Below are 8716 nucleotides of genomic sequence, written 5' to 3'. Positions count from 1 at the left end.
AGGTACATTTTCAGTTTCTAGATTTATGACCTTGCATTTCACTATATTAAAAGATAATGTTATTTGACTGTTTTCAGTTTAGCAAGGGATCCAGACTGCTCTGCATAAGTGTCCTCTTTCCATCCATTATTTGCCACTCTGCCAGTTTTATTTTTAATCTGCAAATGTTACCAGCACTGATTTAAATTTTCATCCTGATAATTAATCAGTATGTTGAATAGGATTGAATTGAGAGTGGATTGCTGCAAGATATCACTAGTAATGGTCCCTTATTGTTGATTACATTTAAGAGATCTCTAAGGGTATGTCTATACTACAGCACTAATTTGAACTAATTTAATTCGAATTAGTTAATTCGAACTAAGATAATTCGAACTAGTCATCTAGACCTAAAAACTAGTTCGAATTAGCGTTTTGCTAATTTGAACTAGCATGTCCACATTGAGTGGACCCTGAACCGAGGTTAAGGATGGTCGGAAGCAGTGCCGGCAGGGCATCAGATTAGGACTTAGAGCGTGGAGATGCTGTCTCAGGCTAGCCGACGGCTGTGGTTAAAGGGACCCGACCCCCACCCTGGACAGACAATTCTCAGGGGTTCCCTGATCGCTTGTCTATCTCGATGAGGGACAGCAAAGCAGTCCTGGCTTGGAGTGCCCTGAGTGCCCGCACTCGGCACATCACAGGACTCGGTCATCAGCCAGGCTGCACTTGCCGCAGGCTGCCATCTGGTGAGGGAGTCAATCGGGGGGCTGCAGGACAGCTTCCACCCCGAGGAGCCCGCAGAGCCACCCCAGTCCTCCCCATCGGGGGTTCATACCCCATTCCTCCCTCACCTCCTTCCACTTATCCCTCCCTAGCCCCTCTTCCTGATGTACAAAATAAAGGACACGTGTGTTCAAAAATAGAAACTCTCTTTATTGAACAAAACTCGGGGAGACTGGGAAAAGGAGGTGGGAGAGGGGAAGAGAGAGGGTGGGAGAGGGGAGGGCAACTACAATGATCAGGGGTTTGGAACAGGTCCCATATGAAGAGAGGCTAAAGAGACTGGGACTTCTCAGCTTAGAAAATAGGAGACTGAGGGGGGATATGATAGAGGTCTATAAAATCATGAGTGGTGTGGAGAAGGTGCATAAAGAAAAGTTCTTCATTAGTTCCCATAATAGAAGGACTAGAGGACACCAAATGAAATGAATGGGTAGCAGGCTTCAAACTAATAACAGAAAGTTCTTCTTCACAAAGCAAATAGTCAACCTGTGTAACTCCTTGCTGCAGGAGGCTGTGAAGGCTAGAACTATAACAGAGTTTAAAGAGAAGTTAGATAAATTCATGGAGGCTGGGTCCATGGAATGGTATTAGCCAGGGGATAGAAATGGTGTCTCTGGCCTCTTTTTGTGGAAGGCTGGAGATGGATGGCACGAGACAAATGGCTTGGTCATTGTTTCGGTCCATCCCCTCCGGGGTAGCTGGTGTTGGCCACTGTCGGCAGACAGACTACTGGGCTAGATGGACCTTTGGTCTGACCCAGTACGGCTGTTCTAAGCTCAGGGCTCAGGGTCGGGGGTCTCACTGGACCACTTTGATTTTCATGCAAACCTGCTCCTGGGTGGCCAGGCTGGTAGCTACCCTGCCCTAAATGGCCGCTTTCCTGTGCCTAGTGCGGAGATCGTGGATGAGGTCCACAAGCTCTGCACTAGACCGGGTGGGTGCCCACCTCTTGCGGCCCCGGGTAGGCTCCTGGGACCTGCCAGCCTGGCCTCAGGAAGAGGCGGAGGGCTGGGTGGCAGCGGGTGGCTGGTTCATGCCGTGCCAGGTGCAGGGTCTGCTGGCTAGGTGCTGGCAGGCTTGCAACTGGCACGGGCACCGTAGCCAGACTGTGACCCTTTAAGGGCTCCGGGGCCGGGAGGGGGGCAGAAGAGTTTCCCTGGTGGTGCCCAGAGAGGCCACCAGGGCAAGCTGGGGAGGGCTAGCCTCCCACTAGCTCGAATGAAGTGGCTACACAGCCCTTAATTCGAACTACTTAATTCGAACTAGGCGTTAGTCCTTGTAGAATGAGGTTTACCTAGTTCGAATTAAGCACTCCGCTAGTTCGAATTAAGCTCGAACTAGCGGTTTGTATGTGTAGCGCCTATCAAAGTTAATTCTAACTAACAGACGTTAGTTCAAATTAACTTAGTAGTGTAGACATACCCTAAATTAGCCAATGGTTAGTGGCAGACAACTATGTCAGTGCAAAAAGCTTGCTAATATTGCGCGGTTCATACCAGCTCTTACATCAATGTAACTTATGCCTCTCAGGTAGGTTATATAGTTCAGGGATGTGACTAAATAAGTTATAGTGTAACATAACTAGAATAAGTTGCCTAGGGAGGTTGTGGAATCTCCATCTCTGGAGATATTTAAGATCAGGTTAGAAAGACATCTATCAGGGACGGTCTAGACAGTACTGGGTCCTGTCGTGAGGGCCGGGGACTAGACTCGATGACCTCTCAAGGTCCCTTCCAGTTCTAGTGTTCTATGCTTCTATAGCCTAAGTCTAATACCTTACAGAAGTCTAAGTATATTGTCAAGTTCAAAGTCATAGAAATTGAAAAGCGTATGTACCTTTTTAATGGCTTTTTCATGAAATAGGGGTAATGAGTGGGTATACCAAAATAATGCATTTATTACTATAACTGTTCTGAAAATGCCTCTTTTAACATATAGGTGAATATAAATGCAAAACAAAATGTATGTTGTAGAGTACTTGTGAATATACAATTTTATATGTATTTATAAATACATATATGTTATAGCTATCTAATAGTATATGTCTAATACAGCAGTACCACCATAGAATTTAGATTAATTGTATATAGTTAAACCTTTATTACAAGAATCAGTGGCCTTCATTTACATAAATGGCCACAAAACTATTTATAAACCTTCGACCAAGGTTATACTAATATTATTGTATGTGACATTTAATTGATACCGTTGGATCTATAGCTACTTTCATATAAACCACACTAGGGACTATTATCTGAAGTTGCAAATGCTTTTGGAAAAACAAACAAATGAACAAACAAACAAACAAACAAACAAACACATCCCTTTAGTAAAGAGTGATTATCAAGTGATATGCAGAATTATCATGGTAAGGATCACATAATCACAACATGTGTTATTATTATCTAATGATGCATCAAATGAGACTAATATTTTACATAATTAATTAAAAGCTTCTAAGATAATTTTTATTGCTGCCAATGATACCTGAAGGAAAGATCCAAGATAATTGTTGTTGTGCACATTTAGATCAGTAAACTGAAATCACGGTTGGAAACATTGTAGCTGAGTTGTGAGTAGCCTCATGCTACTTACATAAACTATCATAAGCACCTATTCTCAAATTGCAAAAGGTTTTATGAACAACTTAACATACATAAGATTTGCAAACAGTGCCAAAGTGTCTAAAGTAATTAAATCAATGATTTTTTTGCCATATTATACTTATTTCTCAAGCGCAACATTAAAATGCTAGATTACAACTACAAAGCACTTAGGTATGTTCAGCTGGTCAGACTGCTGGACTGGATGTATTTTTCTAATGGTTACATCATACTGTGGAACAAAGTATTCTTAGATGGGTCCATTTTAACTGTTGGTCTATTCTGTTTTAAGGTTACACAGAAGAAGGAAATGCATCCTTAGCTTTAATAAAATCTAACTATTTTTATAATTCCATTTTTGAGCCAAATCTGTGCACATAAGGGGAGTCAAGTTAGGAAAATATATACATTTCAGCTATAAAAAGGGAGATATCTATTAAAACTATATTAGAAAAGGATTAGCCAGAGCTGGATGGTCTCCCAATCTACGTTTATAAAATATGCCCAGAGTTAAAATTGTCTTAAATGCTGCACATTTTCAAGCATATAATTATTTTTACTCATGTAAGCAGGTTCAAAGAATTCAGTGGGACTGCTCATATGAGTAAAGATAAGACAGGGTATATAGGATCAGAGATATAGAGAGATTAATCTGAGCATGGGAAATTGCCCAATATTCTGCAGTCCCAATTTCTGTTCCATGGGAATCTGGCTGCTGTCCTGAATTATGTGACTCACATAGGCCAACAGACCAAATTATTGACTAAAGTACTGGCCACTAATCATCCAGACCAAGCTGGATTTACTGAAGGCCTTTTTCAGGTTAGCTCCATGCTTATAGCTACACTCATTCTTCATAGTGTTTCAATACAAGAAGCATGACCGCTGATGCAGTAAAAATCCTAAAGAAAGATCCCCAAACTCATATATTTCAAGAAAGCTTCAGTTGGCACAAGCCCAAGTTATCTTTCCACTTCTACTGCCGTTGAAAGTTCTATGCAAGAGATTTCTCAACAAATTAAACACCGGAGACTATATTTCTATCACTGTTAAAACTATTTATTCCCCATAGAAGGGTAACAGATCTGCCTTAAAGGGTAGGACAGAGTATCCTTCTCCAACATCTACAAATCCTGTTTAGCAACACAAATGGGCTGTGTCTAGACTGGCCAGTTTTTCCGGAAAATCAGCCGCTTTTCTGGAAAAACTTGCCAGCTGTCTACACTGGCCGCTTGAATTTCCACAAAAGCACTGACTTCCTACTGTAAGAAATCAGTGCTTTTTGCGGAAATACTATGCTGCTCACGTTCAGGCAAAAGTCCCTTCTGCGCAAAACTTTTGCGCAAAAGAGCCAGTGTAGACAGCTGAAAATGGCGATCGGGGCTTTTTTTGCGGAAAAGCGAGTCTAGATTGGCCACGGACACTTTTCTGCAAAAAGTGCTTTTGCGGAAAAGTGTCCGTGCCAATCTAGACACTCTTTTCCGAAAATGCTTTTAACGGAAAACTTTTATGTTAAAAGCATTTGCGGAAAATCATGCCAGTCTAGACGTAGCCATGCAGTTTTGTTTCCCCTAATTTAATTAAGATAAGACTGCATTAGCTTCTAGAACAGAAAACGTCCCAACCCAATTTGCCTCTCTGGTAGAACAGTTAGGCAAACTATGGGAAAGAGAAGAGTCTAAGCTATGTGGCTATATAATTGCTCTAACTAAATGCAGTTTGGGCTGCAGCTTTATGCAAGAGAAGAATGTAAATGTACATTTATCTTAGTGTTTGCTCTTACAATTATTATTTCATCTAAAAATGCCAGATGAATTATAGGACAAAAAGACCACACATGCTCTGATGATTAACACACACACACACCTTACCACTTATTTATGACAAATATATAGCTTCTGATTTGATCTAAGAAAAATAATATTAAAGGTTTCAAATATATAACTTTATTATTAGGCACTAACTAAGAACATTTTTTAACCTAAGAAACTATAGAAGTAAAATTTAAAAGCAAATTTAGGGACCAAGAAAACAATATAAAAAATACTTACACTCCACTAAATCTCTCTACAATATTTATGTGTCTTTTGGGAAGAATAAAATTGACTGGTTACAAAAAAGCAGAAATAAATTGTCCCTGCACTAAATTTAGAGTAGCACATGAGATGCCAGACAAAAACAATATCTCATTGTATCAAATATTAATGATGTATTATAACTTGCCTTCCTTAATGGAAGATCTGTGTTAAATTGCCACCTTTGTAAAATCCATGCAGACACATGCACACAATTAGTGTCAGGGTTGCACTATGTTGGAACAAGGTGAGTGCCTTATCAAATATTACAAAAATACTATTTATAAAACATCCTAAAAATCTTGGGCCATCTCCTGAGAACTGTTTTCAGCTTCTACTCAAGCAAAGCTCCCACTGATTCAAAACTGAATGCAGAACAGTCCTTCTTGTGAAGAATTTATTATTAAAGGCTCATTGGAGAAAACTCTGTCCTCAATGGTTAAATCTCCCTTCAACAGTGAGATTTATCCTCCTCCCCAAAGAGAAGTCCCCCCCCAAAGAAGTGGCCCCCAGTTTTAAATTCCATGTCCCTTCTAACTTGTGGGATGTTTGTGATGTGGAATTCTTAGCCTTTAATGTCAATGGCTGCCTGGGATTAGCTAGTTTATAACAGTATAATGCCCCTCATCAATATCACGGTGGAATGCTTCTAGTAAAATCCTATAATACACTGTCTAATTTGTTTCATATTTTCCAAGGGTTAAAATGATCAATTCAGATGTATACTGGTGGAAGGCATTGATTCAATTCAAATACTTTAAGGGGCTGAATTTTGTTAAGGCTTATGAACCCAAAGTTTCTCAACTGGCATTACATCTCCATTATTCAATCCCAGTGCCTGAATTTAGATGACAAGAGGATTGTTAAAAGAAGTGGAATTAAACTGATGATGAACCTTGGATGTTATAAGTGAAACTGTACACAAAATATAAGATTTAGGGCAAACATTTTGAAAGTGATTAAATCCTATTTTCAAAGTGACGTAGGTAACTAAGATCCTAAATCAGATTCACTTCCAATCAGTTTTATAGTCCTAAATGTGTAAATAACTTTGGAAAATGGAATTTTGGATTTTAAATCATTTTGGTGCTTTTTGACCATAATTATTTAATCTTAATTCATAACCAATGTGAAAAGTTTCTTCCCCAGGCATTTTTAAATGCCTGAAATGTGTTAAAATATCTGGAATGATGAAGTATTCCACCACTAGAGTTTGGCACAAATTTTACTCCTTACTCAGCTCTATTAGGGTGATTACTGGAATTTGGGGGACTAGAATAAATGAATCAAATTTCAGCAGAGATCACTATATCAAGCTAGGGCAACTGAAGTTAAGGCCTATGGCATTTTTCAGGGGCCAGAAATATGCTTTAATTACAGATATGCTTATTCAATATGACCAGGATCTCACAGGGACAGAATTCTTGCAGGAGTTAAGCACCTGTATTTCTGCTGGAAACAAACAAACAAAACCACAGTAAGTTTCTTACTGATTCAATTGAACAAAAGCCAAATGATTTAACATCTGCAAGAATAAAACAGAATGCTAGGTGAAGGAAAGCAAATCATATATTTAGCACTTTTTTTCTCCCTTCTCAGAGCACTGCACCATGTTTGATGGACAGGAATGAGTTTATACTATATTTATATTAATTTTTTCACAGCATATATAAAAATACATCTCAGTATACCACACTGATTTTTTCCAATGCAATTGTAATTTAGCCCCTAATTTGTATGCAGATGTTCACCATGGGTGTGTCTAGACATTGGTGCTATTTCAGGATACTTCTAGTATCCCAAAATAGCTTTTTCTGTGTCTTAACAGCGTGCCCATTATTTTGAAATAACAGGCACACTATGATGATATCCTTGTAAACCTCATTCCACGAGGATAAAGGGACATTTTGAAATAGCATTCTATTTCAAAATTTGGCGCTATATAGATAGCGCCAAATTTCAAAATAAGTATCTTGAAATTAACTCAAAATAAGCTATGCTATTTGCATAGTTCAAATTGTGTAGCTTATTTTGAGCAACGGGTGCAGTGTAGATGCACCCTTTGGGTATGTCTACACTACAGCACTAATTCGAACTAACTTAATTCGAATTAGTTAATTCAAACTAAGCTAATTCGAACTAGTGCATTTAGACCTAAAAACTAATTCGAATTAGTGTTTTGCTAATTCGAACTAGCATGTCCACATTGAGTGGACCTGAACCAAAATTAAGGATGGCCAGAACAGGTGCCAGCAGGGCATCAGGTTAGGACTTAGAGTGTGGGGCTGCTGTCGCAGGCTAGCCGAGGGCTGTGCTTAAAGGGACCCGACCCCCACTCCGGACAGACAGCTCTCAGGGTTCGCTGCTTGCTTGTCTACCTCAATGAGGGACAGCAAAGCAGTCCTGTCTTGGAGTGCCCTGAGTGCCCGCACTCGGCACATCACAGCACTCGGCCATCAGCCCGGCTGCACTTGCTGCAGGCTGCCATCCAGGGGGGGTCAATCAGGCGGCTGTCAGGATCCAGGAGACCCTGCAAAGGTATTTCCACCCCAAGGAGCCCGCAGAGCCACCCCAGTCCTCCCCATCGGGGGCTCGTGCCCCATTCCTCCCTCACCTCCTTCCACTTACCCTTCTCTAGCCCCCCTTCCTGATGTAAAAAATAAAGGACACTTGTTCAAAAATAGAAACTCTCTTTATTTAACAAACTGGGGGCGGGATTAACCTCTGGGGAGACTGGGACAAGGAGGTGGGAGAGAGGAAGAGAAAGGGTGGGAGAGTTACTATAGAGAATTTTCTGGGTGTCTGGCTGATGAGTCTTGCCCACATGCTCAGGGTTCAGCTGATCGCCATATTTGGGGTTCGGAAGGAATTTTCCTCCAAAGTAGATTGGCAGGGGCCCTGGAGGTTTTTCGCCTTCCTCTGTAGCATGGGGCACAGATCACAGCTGGAGGATTCTCTGCATCTTGGGGTCTTCAAACTACTTGAAGGCTTCAATATCTGAGATATAGGTGAGAGGATTATTCTAGGAGGGGGTGGGTGAGATTCTGTGGCCTGCACTGTGCAGGGGGTCAGACTAGATGATCATAATGGTCCCTTCTGACCTTAAAGTCTAAGTCTATGAGTCTATGAGAGGGGAGGGGAAAACATGGAAGGGGGAAGCCAGGAGAAGAAGGAGGAGGGGAATTATAAAATTATGGTATATCGTATCTTCAGTACTGTGTACAGATGTGGTCTCCTCACCTCAAAAGAGATGTTTTGGCCTTGGAAAGGGCT

Source organism: Pelodiscus sinensis, chromosome 1 (assembly GCF_052426305.1).
Source record: "Pelodiscus sinensis isolate ZL-2025 chromosome 1, ASM5242630v1, whole genome shotgun sequence".
In the NCBI taxonomy this organism is placed as follows: domain Eukaryota; kingdom Metazoa; phylum Chordata; order Testudines; family Trionychidae; genus Pelodiscus; species Pelodiscus sinensis.
This window is presented reverse-complemented; position numbering follows the sequence as displayed.